The sequence below is a fragment of the Vicugna pacos genome, unplaced genomic scaffold, assembly GCF_048564905.1.
Source record: "Vicugna pacos unplaced genomic scaffold, VicPac4 scaffold_105, whole genome shotgun sequence".
Lineage (NCBI taxonomy): Eukaryota > Metazoa > Chordata > Mammalia > Artiodactyla > Camelidae > Vicugna > Vicugna pacos.
The window spans coordinates 946159-960610 of NW_027328785.1; the positions used below are offsets into that span (position 1 = coordinate 946159).

Sequence of the window (14452 nt, forward strand, 5' to 3'; positions counted from 1 at the left end):
GTCCGGGACGTGAGGGAAAGCTCGGGGTTGGGCTTGGAGTCCAAGTAGCTGTGGGTGCACCCTGATCGATTGAGGAAGTACTTAGAGGACTTCTCCCTAAAGGGAAAATTTTGCCCCCATTCATCTGGGTGGAGTGGGGCTGCACAACTCCCCCACAAACAAGAATGTGTTCTGGAATCCTGAGTGCAGAGAAGATCCTCCGACTGACAGCAGCGCCTGGGTACTATTGGAATCCCTTCGCTTGTCTTCCCTGATGGTATGCCTAGGCGGGAGTGCGGGGGAAAGTGTGGTTTGGGCTCCAAAACCAAGTATATGCGAGTACCTCTCTATGGTTCGTGGAAGTTTTTAAACTACATCCCTAACCTGGGAACACCTGTGCCCCCATATAGATCCGTGGAGTCTGTTTCCAGACCTCCAGCACACACACGAACACTTGCACAGTTATCCTGAGAGTGGGCAGCCTCCTCCAACTGACAGCAGTGCCTTGTTTGTAATAGAATCCCTTAGCTTGTCTTTCTTGTTGATTTGCCTAGGACGCATTGTGGGGCAAAGTGGGGGTAGGGCTCTAGGTCCAACTATTAACGAGTCCCTCTCCATGGGAAATGGAGGTGTTTAATCTACAACCCTCAACCTGATAATACCTGTGCCCCCTGAAATATGGGGGGACTATGTTTCCGCACATCCAGCACACACACGAAGTAGTGTTCTGATATTCTGACTGTGGAGATGCTCCTCCAACTGACAGCAGCACCTGGGATCTAATAGTATCCCTTAGCTTGACTTGCAAGAGTGTTTTCCTACACCGGGCTTTGAGCGAAAGTGGGGGTTGGGCTCTAAAACCTAGTATTAGCGTGTGCCTCTCCATGGGAGGTGGAGGTATTTAACTTACATCCCCCAACCTGGGAATAACTGTGCCCCCAGAAAGATGCGTGTACTCTGTTTTCTTACCTCCAGCACACACACGAAGTCGTGCTCTGTTATCCTGAGGGTTGACAGGCTCCTCCATCTGACAGCTGCCCCTGGGTTCAAATAGAATCCATTAGCGTGTCTTCCCTTTGTATTTTCCTACGCCGGGCTGCGAGGGAAAGCTGTTGGCTGGGCTTGGAATTCAAGTAGCTGCGAGTGCCCCCTGATTGACTCTCGAGGTAATTAGCGGACATCTACATAACGGGAAACAAGTGTGCCCCCAGCCTTCTGCCTTCTGTTGGTCTCCCCAGCTTCCCCCCACACAAGGCTTTTTTCCGGAATACTGAGTGTGGGGAAGTTCCTCCAACTGATAGCAGCTTCTGGGTTCTAATAGAATCCCTTAGCTTGTCTTCCCTGAGTGTTTTCCTAGGCCGGTCTTACAGGGAATGTGGGGGTTGGGCTCTAAGCCAAGTATTGGCGTGTGCCTCTCTATGGGCAGCGGAGGTTTTTAGCCGATATCCCCCAGCCTGGGAACACATGTGCCCTCAGAAAATATGTGGACTCTGTTTCCCCACCTCCAACACACACACGAAGTCAAATATGGTGGAATGACTGCTGTTATTTTAGGTTCTACAAACTCTTAAATGGATTGATTTCTATCTCCATTATACAAGCACTCCTGGGTAACCTTTATATTCATGTGAGGATCAAAAGAGTACTCATTAATAGTATTACCATACTTCTACTGAATTAACTCTTCTGTAACAGTATAATGGCCACACTTCTTAACAACTGCCTCTGTAAGGGTCTTGTAAGTCACAAATATTTATTATAAAGAAATTATATAAAAAATAATAACAATTACAACAACTATGTTGTTTATAACGATGATAGTGTTAGCATCTCCCTCTCATATTAAACAATACCCATCACTGGATTCCTTAGGAAGCAACGCCAATGCATTTTTGGACTCTTCTAAGTCTTCACCCAATGAAGCCTTTTTACTCACGCTGGTCCACCACAGCCAGAATTGCTGTTACTTTCATGGTTGACTGCCACGCTGTGATGTTCTGGGCTTTTTCTGGCACCATGCGTCTATACTTTGTAGTCAAGTTTCCACGTACCGAGTCTGATTTCCAATATATTGTTCTCCAGAGCCAACAGATGGGCCACTGGAAAGAGGCAACAGATAATGTGGTGAACCCAAACTGAATACCTGTTTAAGGGATGGACACATAACATGCAGTGGTGGACGGATGGAAAGACAACATCAATTCCTTTACTCCTGTAAAGAGAGGGGGGCAAATGGTGAACTAAATCCCAAAGAGAAAACACATTCATGGTAATGATAATGTTTAACAGTGAAAGAATCCAAACAAAAGGCAAATATAATATCTCTGGGAAGAAGACTTATTACAAACTGTTTCTTTCACGTATATACCCTTAGTAGGAATAACATACTTAAAAATCTTCAACCAACCATAGTTATTTGCTCGTAATAAACTTGGGAATCTTGAAGCATATTATTCACTCTCAGTGTTGAAATAATGCAATCTTGAAAGATAATTTGTAATTGAGGATTAAAAAAAGAATATTGTGGATTTATCTAACAATTTAAATAGGAATAAGGAATGTACTTTTGGGAAAGCTCTGCATAGAGAATGTTGGAGGAAATGCACTGAAAATAGGCAAGTGAGCAAGCTCCCTTGAGTCTGGGAAGGTGAGTGCAGCACATTCAGAGAGTCTATGAAGTTATTACAAGTCACAGAAAGGTATGCAAATAAAGTGTCTTCCTAAGCAAAATATCCTTCTTCAGGAATTTTTATCTTGATATTTCTATGATCTGTGTGGTCACAGGAAGTCAAAGTTATGGTGGTGGCTTAGAAGTTCTTTTCTCTCTGTCTGTAGTTTACAGGGCATTGCTACAGATGGGGCAGCAGAGATCTGCGGTAAGCTGTTCCATGGGGTGGGGGAGCAGTTAGAAATGATAAGGCCAGAGATCTAAAAGACTTTTAGACCCTCCCCTCCTAACTGGCAGACCTTTAAAGTAAACTAGCACAGGTATGTAACTAAGACAGAGGATGAGAGGCAAATTTAAAGTCCCTTTAGTGTTACTGATCAGTCAAGGGGTAGGGACCACTCTGGCCAGGAACGGCAAGACCGTGGATGGGGTGGATGGGTAGGAGGAGCTGACATTTGCTTCTGATCTGAGAGGCAGGGATGTGTTGCATAAAAGCCGACAGTGCTGGAAAGATGCAGTAGGTCCACAGCCCAAAAGGAGCTGTCATATTCAGGGAGGTCAGAGAGCAAGAACCAGAGTTAGTGATGCCAGAGTGTCAGCAGCGTGGCAGCAGTGATGTCAGTATCAGTGTCCAAAACCCACCTAACCCTACATGAACTCATCTGCCTACAGGGGGCAGGTAAGTAGCAGAAATGTGTGGAGTGGGTGCAGCCACTGGCAAATTGGCAAGTGGACATCCTAAGGAAACACACTGCTCACAGTCACCATATTGGAAAGAGTGCCCCACACTGTCAGATCTCCTTCTCATTGCCAGAAATTAGGAGTTTATTAGCAATCAACCCAGTTAAAAACCCAGAAAAGATATCATTTATAATGACAACAAAGGCACAGACTATTCAGAAATAAATTAATTAAAAATGTTAAGATGATTCTGATAAATGACTTAAAAAAAAGAAAAAAAATATGATGATTGAATGAGCAGTAGAATGCACCATACTCTTCATTGGGCAGACTCAAGCTTGGGGGACATAGAACATTATTTCTCCAAAGTAAATTTAGAATCTGAATGCAAATTTAGTTAATAATCCAAAATGGATTTAAGAAAAACATCTGAAAGGTGATCGTATTGTTCTTCCAGAAATATACACAAATATACAAATAAAATAATGAGGAGGGAAGTTTGAATTTGCAGTATTAGGGATATTCTGGAAAAAGATTAAATAGGACCAACTCTAGGAGGCATTAATCTATGGTCGTGGAAAAAGTATAGAAATAGTGCACTGAGAGTATGAATGTAATACAATGCATTTCAAGAATAGACGTGGATATTTTTGAGATTTTAGTAATATTATAAAACTGACACTTCACATCAGTGGATTCAAGTACTGGAGTAATTAGCTAAATCATTGGAAGACCTGGCACAGTGTCCCCACTTTTGATATTAAAATAAATTCCAGATAATTTATTAATTAAAAAATAAAATACCAGAAATAACCCAACATGATTTAATCTGTTCAGATATTCAAACGAGAAGAACATTCTAAAAAGCTTTTGGAACAAAGACCAATAACAGCAAAGGCCTAGGAACTCATCAAGGCCAGAAACGCCCACTGTAAAACAAAACTAACCCTCTCCCAACCCTCTCACGGCCCTGTGTTGCTCTCTGATACTTTCTACTCTCTCTTCTTCCCTTTAAAGTCCAGTTTCTTGGAGAAGTGCCAGCGCTGATGTCTCCTCCAGGGCTCGGAGCCCTGCATCCCCCACGGCCCTCACCGTGGCACTGAGACAGGAGTTGCACTGCCGGCGGCTGCGTGTTTCAAACCAGTGGGCATTTTCAGCTCCTGTTTATTTGATTACCAGGTAGCTTTTGCCGTGGACAAATATTTTCCTCTCAGTGGAATGTTTTCCCCCCTTAATTTTTGTTTTACTTAAATAAATTTAAAAAGCCCAGGCAGAAAAGTGTGTGTGCACATATGCACACACACAGATACACACAGATCTGTTTTTTACAGGCTACCTTAGTCCTCCTCCTCCCTTTCCCCAGTCTCGGCAATTAAAGGTGGGATTTAGCCCTTGCTTTTTTGCCCCACACACCCCCAGTTTCTCACTATGCTCCCTTTAGTCAGTGTTCAAATCCCTCTTAAGCCAGGTTACAGCCTTCTCTGTGTTGCCTCAACTAGCTTTCTCCCAACTGCTCTACTGTTCTTTCTCCTGGTGGATTTCTTGTCTCCCATTTGCCATGTTCATGGCCCTTTTCCCCAGGGCCTCTTCTTCAGTCCTCCACCTGGCAGGACTGAATCGCCCCCACGGCCTCACCCACAGCTCCTCTGAGCTCCTGACTGGTGAATCCAGCTTAACAACAGACATCACCCCTCAGATGTCCCATAGACACTTTGCACTCAAACTGCCACACACAGAACCATCTCGAAATCAGCTCTTCCCCTTACACTGCCCCTGCAGATCCTCTTTCAAGATGGGTCACTGGAAAGTCACCTCAGCAGCTCTGTGGCCCACCGCCCCAGCCCTGCAGTCCTACTGCAGCAGTCATCACTTCTGCCGCCCATGTCCCTCTTCCTCTGCCCAGGGCCTCTCTGCAGGCATGTGACACTTGTTGTCTGGGTTACCTGGATTGTTCCCAAAACATCCTTTCCCCCCAAAATATGGGCCTCTCCCAAAAATAGTATCTTCCATTCTGCTGCTAGAATAACCAGATATTCTTCAACATAAACATTATGCAATTCTCTTACTTACAAATATTCCAATATATACCTGTTTCATTAAGGATACATTCAAGTCTAAGCACACAAGGCCCATCGTGACAGAGGCCATGTGCACCTGATATTCCCACCTATGGATCCTTTGTTCTAGCCCTACTTGTTGTTCTTCACTCTAGCCAAGCCAGTTCATGCCGTGTACACTTATGTCTCTACCTCTCTGCATGAAGTGTCCACTCCCTCTACCACACATTAGAGAGCTAACTTCCTTTCACCTTTCAAAATTCAGTTCAAATATTTCTAGCTCTAGGAAGTCCAATTTGTGTTCACCTGGTTAGCAATCCATCAACTACTCGCCAAGTCTCGCCTGGCCTGGGGAGTGCAGACACCAAGTCTTATCTGTCTTGGTCTCCCCAGCAGCTGATACAGTGTTTGGCATAGCAGGTGCTCAGTGTTTTTTGGATAGATAAACGAATGAATCGGTAAAGAGATAAGAGGTCTACAATCCCCCCCAGTTACTCAGCTGCCATTTTGGGAAGTTCATTCTGCAGAGTTAAGGAAATGTCAGTGCAGGTGGTGGGCAGACAGAACAGAGGTGAGGGCGTGGGGGAGACAGGCCTGGTCCTGGAGAGCACAGGAGAGGCGTGGGTGGGATAGCACTGGAGAGAGAGGGAATGGACGGTTCGGGTGCAAGGAGATGTTGAAGAACAACTGATATTAACTGCAATAAATTAAATGGAGAACATAATATATGAAGGGAAGATCAAGTTAACACAGCAAGGGTGGAAAAGGCAGTACCAGAGACAAAGAGCTCTCACTTCATCCCTCACAGCATTTCACTTATGGCGCCCGCCCTCTGGGAAGGCAGCGTCAAATTTTTGAGAGACTGGTGTTTGTGCTGTGGGTGCTCTAAGTACAAAATGGTATCTTATGGCTTCCAGATTTTAAGACTGATAGATTATTTCTCTTATGTCCCATGTCTGAGTTCTCAGACAGCAGGATCTTTCGCTGGTGTGGGGAGAGCTATTGTGGTTAACAACTCAGGATTACTCTAATAATCTCAAAGGACAGTGGGGAATTCACTAAAACAAATAAAAGAGAAATTTCACTCAGAAAAAGCCATATGCCATATAGAACCTTGTGGGGCCCTTGGGGGCAATATTACCGCCAACTCATCTAATAGTTTTATGTGAGTGTGCTGAAACTCCAAGCTCAAGTCACTTAAACACGTATGAGGCCCAGGGTCCAGGCTGTGGTGCTCCAGACAATGACCGGAGGATGAAAAGCCTGACTACAGCCTCCAACAGGATCAGTCCAGCCACGGAGCACAATGGACACGGACACGATCATGCACCATCAAGACAAGAATCAAGTGCAATTCATGCCTAGACAGGAGAGCAGATAATCTCTAAAAAGTGGAGGGGTCCCTGCCAAGGCTTGGCAAGAGTCCTTCCAGGCAGAAAAGCAGAGAAAGATACTTCAGGCGAAGGAGACTAGGGTTGGTGGCTGGGTGCGAGGCCTAACGAAGCTCAGGTGGAGGGCTCCAGGGTCATCTGTCAGTAGCTGTTCCCCTTCAGCAGCTAAGAGGCATAACTAAAAAGGCAGGTGGGGTGACATTAATGATCATGGGAAAAACTGGGAGGAGGAAACTGAGGTCAGGAGATCACCACCAAAGGCAATTTATTTTAGAGGAACAAAAATAATTCAAAAAGCACTTGGAAATTCTACCTCCCATGAATGAAAAGAACACAATATAAGTTTCACTCCAGCGTTGAACACAGAAAAACAGACTGCCTACTCTCAGAAATGGATTGAATTTTCTAATTCGTCAGGGATTATTTAGATAATAGGAAAACAAATAAATCTGAACAATCTCTCTAGAATAGCTGTTACTCCATCCTGTTATGTAGGGAGAATGTAATTTAGGAAAAAGTAAACTCCCTCTATCTGTAGACTTATAAACAGGAAGCACAAAGGGGTGCCTTTGTAGACATGAACCCGCATGCATAAATGCAAAGCCTGTTGACCCAAATCCTTTCTTGTCTCCTAAGCTTAAAAAAAAAAAAAAACTACTTCAAGGCAGTGGTGAGCTGAAAGGGCTCAGATACAAAACGTGCACTTCATCAGCCTTCTAGTAGATAAAAGTGCGCCATGCATAATAGAAAAGATAACGTTTCCTATGGAAATCTATTTTGAGATGCAACAATTTAAAGGCAACTGAGAGCTCAAAACCAAGTTCAACCAAAGAGAAACCGAGCCCAAGCAAATGTACAGAAATGGACAAAGACATTGGAGAAGGAGGGGATGTGTGCTCTACCGATACTCCAGATCAGCAAATTCATCTTGAATTCAAGCCAGTGATGTGCCATGAGGTCACTCAAGAAATCAGGCAGAAACCATATCAAAGGCAGGTGTGAGATGTGGAAGGGGTGACCCTGTGAACCTTGCTGCAATGAGGCAGGATGCCCTTGCAGGCTTTCTGCACAGGCCGGCTGGCTCACATGACTCTGTTTAGAAGGATATCAGCCAGCAGCTGTGCCACACGGGCTACAGCCCTAGCTGAGTCACATCTAGTAACGGTTCTGAGTTCATCCTCAGACGACATGACCAGAAGGATCTGAGAATCAATGGTGGAGACGTATCTGAATGAGTATTCCATTTCATTCCTTGGCAGTAAACATTCAGCTTTGTACAACATAAATATTGACAAAGATACACACAGGCACCCTATTTGAAAGCCTGACTGCATAATTGCATCTAATGGAGAAAAGTGGGCTCCTTGTCGATATGCTAGGTCATTGTTTGGCTCGGTAACCGATGCTTCTGAGACCCAAAGCATATACTAGTATAACCAACAGCACAGAAATCTCCACTGATGACTTACTCATTTCAGGGTATTCATAAAATAACCCCAGTTTGCCCATGGGATACAGACGGTTGTCCCATTCCCATCGTGGGGTGGTCTGTCCTGCTTCTGGAACTGTGGCACCATTAGATTAATGACCCAGCTGTCAAACAGATCAAATTATAAGGCAGGATATTATCAGACCAAGGTCATAAAAGTATTACTGACATTTCAAGCTGAACACATCATCTTCCCAAGAATTTAATTTCTTGTTTTCAGGATAAATTTCTTTTTATTGCTGCCTCCCTACCCTCAAAAATTGTGAAAACTAGTCCTGACCACGTACCTTGGGTTTACCAAAATTGTAACGACTACTGCTACTTTATCTCCTACCTCCTTTTCAGGTGGGCATTTTAGGTTTTAGAAGATGCCTTCCCTCATTTGTCTTTTTTACCCCCATTTCTATGCTATTATCCACCATGGCCTTTCCAGTCTGAAAATCTCACAGAAAATAAGTAAAAGACAGAAATACAGGGTCTGTGAGCCGGTGATAAGTGCTGTGAAGGAAAATAAAGGAGGGTGAGGAATGTGTTCTAGGGAGGAGTGGGGATGGGGCAGTGACCTTTGAATAAGGCAAAGAAGAAAACAAAGGGGTGGGCAGAGGAGGGGCAGAGGGAACAGTGATTACAGGCCTGGAGGTCTCTCACGCTGGAAAGACAGCATGGAGACTGGTGTGGGCCACAGTGAATAGGAAATAAGTGGTGGTTTTGGGGGTGGAGCCTTAGAGGCTGCCATGAGGATGTGGGCATTTTTCCCTCTGAAGGAATTGCGGAGCCATGGAGGGCCACCGAGCAAAAAAGTGATACTCTAACGTTGGATAGAACAGGTCCAAGACCCTAATTTAAGCTGAACAAATCAAGGGCCAGAGAAGTGGCATGCCACCTCAAATTCAGTGCAGAGCTTGAAAGAAACACAGCCTCGACTCGCAGCCCAGTGCTCTGCCCCCTTCTGGATGCTGTCCCACAGAGCTGTCTCTAACGTTATGTTTTTTCCTCACTCAGAGGCTTGTGGGCCAACTGAATGCTTTCCCCTTTTTCAAATGGCAATTTTTCCTGAAAGGAAATCAGAGTTGGCAGTGAAACAAGGCATGGACCTGTAGCCTACAGAGCTGTTGTCCCTGAAAGCAACAGCTGGCGCGTGGTTTACTCGTGGAGTTCAGCAGAAGAGACAGAGCAACAACAGACAACTTAGCGTCTGGCTGAGCTTCGACTGACTGCACTGCACGTTTGGATGGATTTCAAATTTGGACAGTGAGGCGGCTTCACATGAAAGGCAGGTGTATACATCATACATGCCCACACGTCTGTATGCATACACACGTAGACACACACAGAGCATATGATGTGACTTGTAAAGAGCTGCCTCTTCTTGGTTTCCCATGGCCTCTAATCTCAGCATTAAGCTTTCACTGGCCATGCTCCCAGGTTTGCTACGAGATTTCTTTGCAATGGAACTTGCCCTTCGCTTCACAAACTTTCCCCACTTCTTTCAATGACATTAGGGGAAGAGCAGGGAGCACTGGGAAGTGCTGGGGATATGGACTCGAGATACCCCTGAATCTGAATCCACACTTCATGGCTTATTTTTTGTTTAACTTTATTTACATTCAAAATGCAACTGTTGCAGATCTCAGAAGATGACTTACACTCACTGCTATGGCAGAATGTTGCGGTTAGTAGACCCACCACTGGATCCTCTTATTCAACACATTCTTCCAATAATTCAGATATTACTGTATCACAAATGCCCATTTCTATATTTTGATATCTGCTTTCCAGTATAATTATCTTCCTTCTTTATTCTCTAAATCTTATGATTTTAAAACATATTTCTGAGAAGTGTTCCACAGGCACTTTACATATGATAATTTGATAAAGAGATCCTGGAGATCAAAACCACATTTAAATCCTGAGATAAACTCAACTGTGTCATATACATGGCTAGGTTTAGTCTGCTTACTTTGTTACTTTGTTTAGTAATTTTTGTTTCAAACAACAAGATCCTTCTGTATAGCACAGGGAACTACACTCAATAACTTTTAATAGCCTATAGTGGAAAAGTATATGACAAGGAATATATATATATATATATGAATCACTATGCTGTACAGCAAGAATTAACACAATATTGTAAACCAACTATACTTCCAACAAAAAAAGTTGAAATAAAATTGAGAGATGAAACTTCAACTGCCCAGGCTGCTGTCAGGATGAAATGATTCAAAGCAGGCCAGGTATTAGCAACCCCCCTGACACATCAAAACCCCATGGGGGATCGTCCTTTTGAGCAGCACTGGCTAACCGGCTGTGGTCACCTGTAAATAGGGTTGAAGTCACTTAGACCTTTGGCTTGGGATCACCGTGGCCACAGGGTTGGGGGTCACTGCAGCACCTACGAGAATGACGGGGCCAGCCTGCTGCTGAAGCCGCTCCCCAGGCCGCAGCCCAGAGCGCTGCAGGCAGGTCTGAGGTCCGGCCGGGGGCGCGCAGCTCCACAGCCACTCGGAACCCTGCGGTGCGGGTGGCGCTGGGACCACGCTCGTCCATCACCCTCCCTGGCACCCAGACTCGGGATTCTCCTGGGGGAATTTTTCTCTGCCTCATACTTCCTGTCTCAGCCTCTTGTGGAATCCGGTCCATGCCACAGGGAAGCAGGGCTTTTACCCTCCGGGACCCAAATCTATCACGGTATGGATCCAGGGTGAAACTTCCATGTTAAATCACCTGGCGCTCCCTTCTTGTGCTGAAATGCCCTCCCCTGTCGATGGCATTAGGTCGTATTAGAAGTCCCGACTTGCTTGTCCTTAGCTAAGACTCTGAGCCTCTTGCTCAGTCTTCCTGAGTGGAACCACTCATCTGTGGCAGAAAAGCTTGGGCTCTCGTCTACCTATCATTGTCCACGGTCTTTTGGGTTTTCTGTTGGTTTAAGGTTCTCGTGCAGGAATATCAATTTGCACATGAGACGCACCTCTAGACATTTAAAAAAATACAGACACTGGATCCTCCCCCTTCTCCAGCCAATGCTGGAAGCTTTCTTCCTCTAGCAGGGGTTACACAATCATTTGCTTGGGAATTGACCACACATATTGGCATAATCATAGTAAATTGCCCTTTACACTGTGCTTGCCACGTGGCATTTTCTACTTCATGTTGTCTTTTTACCTTTATTATCACATTTAATCCCTGAATTATAGATTATCACCATTTCTGTTGAGGACACTCCTACTTGCTAATCTTGAATACAAGTATCTTTGATTCTCTTAATCTATTTCATTCCTGAGTTTCCTGTTCCTGAATTTAAAGAGTGAATTATGGACACATGTATTTAAGATTCTCTTATTATATTTCTCTGACTCATCCTCTAACCAAATCATATCTGGAGAAGAGAGATTTTCTCTTTTAAACATTTGCTTTTTCTTATTATATAGTAGTGCATACACACAGTGGAAAATGTAGAAAACATATAAAGTAAGAAAATTACAGCCATACATTATCTAAACACCAAAGGACAATGCTATGTCATTTTGGGCATTTAACTATTTTTCTAAATATTTTATCATAAAATTTCCCTAGGAAATTTGCTTAACCCTGGAATTGTACTAGCCTTTGGTCCAGTACAGAATAACATTCCCAGAAATGACCCCAACATCAAAATAGTATGTGAGGCTGGGAAGGCCACAGGGCACTCAGCTTATTCTCTGAGTCCTACAAAGAATGCTGTTAATTCACTGATGTTACGCATTCGATGCCTGTGAGTCACTCACTCACTCAGCTGGCTTGGACTGAGACCTACGTTATACCAGGTGCCGATCCAAGTGCTGGGGAGACCCCAGAGGGAGCCTGGATCACGGCATCACTCTCCTTCTTCATTTACTCCCAGATTCCTACTCAAGAAACCCACATGGGATTGGGGGGGGTGGAGGCAGGTGAGATATAGTGAAATTCATTTCATTATGTTCCTTTAGACATATTTGAATAGCATGAAAATAGTCGCTAATTTTGATAAGTTTTCTTTTCCCTTCCTATGTATTTTTGAGGATGGGTATAGCTTTGGTGCAGCAAGAGTAATTGATAGATCTTTGGTATGTTAGGATTTTATATGAAAAATTAAGAATGAAACTGCACTTAAACAAAGAGAAGAGGCAGTGAGGAAAACACAAGCCACCCTCGAACTTGGCTACAATTCAGAATTCCTGGTTTTCAAAAAAGGGAATCATAATTCAAAATAAATTCCCTAAATATTTTAGCCCATAGTAGAAATACATGGAGGCAAAGTTCAGCTCACTGGAACCTAGAACAGTGTGCTTACTTAAGCGAAGGTATAAATAGACCACAGATACTATAATGCATCCTTTACTTTAAACTAGCTCATGTGAGCAAGTTTCATTTCACATGAATTGCTCAGTATCAGTTTAGGAAATATATCCTTCTTGATTGGTAAAAATAGCTCACGGATAACCAGATTCAACAAAATTTAGTGTTAAATAATTTACTTATTTCCTTCAGGAAATGCTTTTGAGTAATCTGAGTTAAGTATTTCCTCTATCTGACCCTATATCTTTTCACAGAGAAAAGTAGTATTATTTGCACATGACCTACTTTTACTCCTCTGGAAATATCTGACTGTGAGCTCAGGGTAAGTGTCGTCTACTGCACAGTAGGGAAAAAGAAGATTCATTTCACAGCGAAGATCAGAATTTTTTTTTTGAGGGGCGTGGTGAGCTGGGGGACAAGGGAAATGCCTTTGTTTCGAGACAGACCCCAGTAATCCATACTGAAGCTGAAAGTTGAAGCCATTATGAAGAAATGTGGGAGGACACACTGACACGCAAAGGTGTTCACTCTGCAAAAACAGAAAGAAAGAAAGAAAGAAAAAATAATTTAACTGCTCTATAAAGAGAATGGACAGAAACTTGGTAATAAGGGTAAGAGAAGGAAGGTTAGGGAAGGGAGGAGAAACAATGAAAGGGAACTTGGATGCGGTGGGCAGAAGAGCAGTTTTCTGGAATCTAAAATGAAGGATTATAAGAAAAAAAGTAAAGTTTAAAAAAAGTTACAAAGTTTAAAATAGTTTAAAAATTAAAGAAAGAAGTTAAAAAAATAAATTTTTTATAGTGGCATGGAAGATTTTAAAATGATGGAGGTTTTTTATTTCAAAATTCAAGTTGTTTGAGTTTCTCCCCCATGCTCCAAACAACAGTAAGATCTGCTTGTGTAAGTGGTTTTGGGGGACACCACAGAGAGGGGAGGGCTCTGCAGTTACGTTGGCCAGGAACAGAATGCTGGTGTGGAAGGCAAGACAGAAGAGAGATCAACAGTTTCATGAGAACAGAAACTCAAAGCCAGAAATTATCTTAAAAAGTTTAGTGTGGTAGGCAGAAAAATGTTCCGCCACAATATGTCTATGTCCTTATCCCCAGAACATAGGAAGAGGTCAGATTCCCTGGCAAAGGGGGCCTATGGTTGCAGATGTGGTTAAGGTTGCTAACCAGTCGACTCTAAGAGAGATCACCTGGATTATAGATGTGGGCCCAGTGTAATCACCAGGGTGGTTAAAGGAGGAAGAAGGAGGCAGAAGAGGGGAGAGGGGAAAGGAGATGTTATCACAGGATCAGTGTCAGAGGCACACAACCATGCTGACCTTGAGATAGAGAAAAGTGGTCACAGGCCAAGAGACGCAGGTGGCCTCTGGAAGCCTCAAAGTCAAAGATACAGGTTCCCCTGAGGCCTTCAGAAACAGCCGTGCCAACACTTTGACTTCAGCAGGCTTCTGCATTCAAGAAAACTACAAGGTTATATTTGTGTTGTTTAGAGGAGACTTTTTCTTTTTTCTTCCTACTACCATGATATTTGGGGATACTAGTTAAAACAGCAACAGAAAGCGAATACAGTAAGCTCCTTGAAATGTTCAGAAATTGCAGGTAACACTGGACTGTCCACTTTGATGTGGGATTGGGCTTATGTGAAAATCAAAAAGACAGTGTGACCTTTGCTAACATCTGCTTTTCTCATTTTTAGGAAGAGAACAGTAAGTCAAAACCTCTGTTGCTATTATTTTAGACAAGTGTCTCTTAAAACATTATGTAACCCTGTGCCTTAGGACCCCAAGGGATTCTCTGTTCTTAGAAGAACATGGATTCTGAGAGACAGGGTCTTACATCTGAGTCCCACAGTGGACTCTTATTGG

The 14452-nt window shown here is 43.5% G+C and overlaps 1 long non-coding RNA gene across 1 annotated transcript in view; it reads right to left on the reverse strand.

Moving 5' to 3' along the window:
• Nucleotides 1–1818: 1818 nt before the first annotated feature.
• The window catches only part of LOC140694845 (uncharacterized), a 53886-nt gene continuing 41252 nt past the window's right edge, over nucleotides 1819–14452 (reverse strand). The window contains exon 5 of the long non-coding RNA XR_012070489.1: nucleotides 1819–2078. This is a non-coding gene — a long non-coding RNA (uncharacterized lncRNA). The remainder of the gene's footprint in view (nucleotides 2079–14452) is intronic.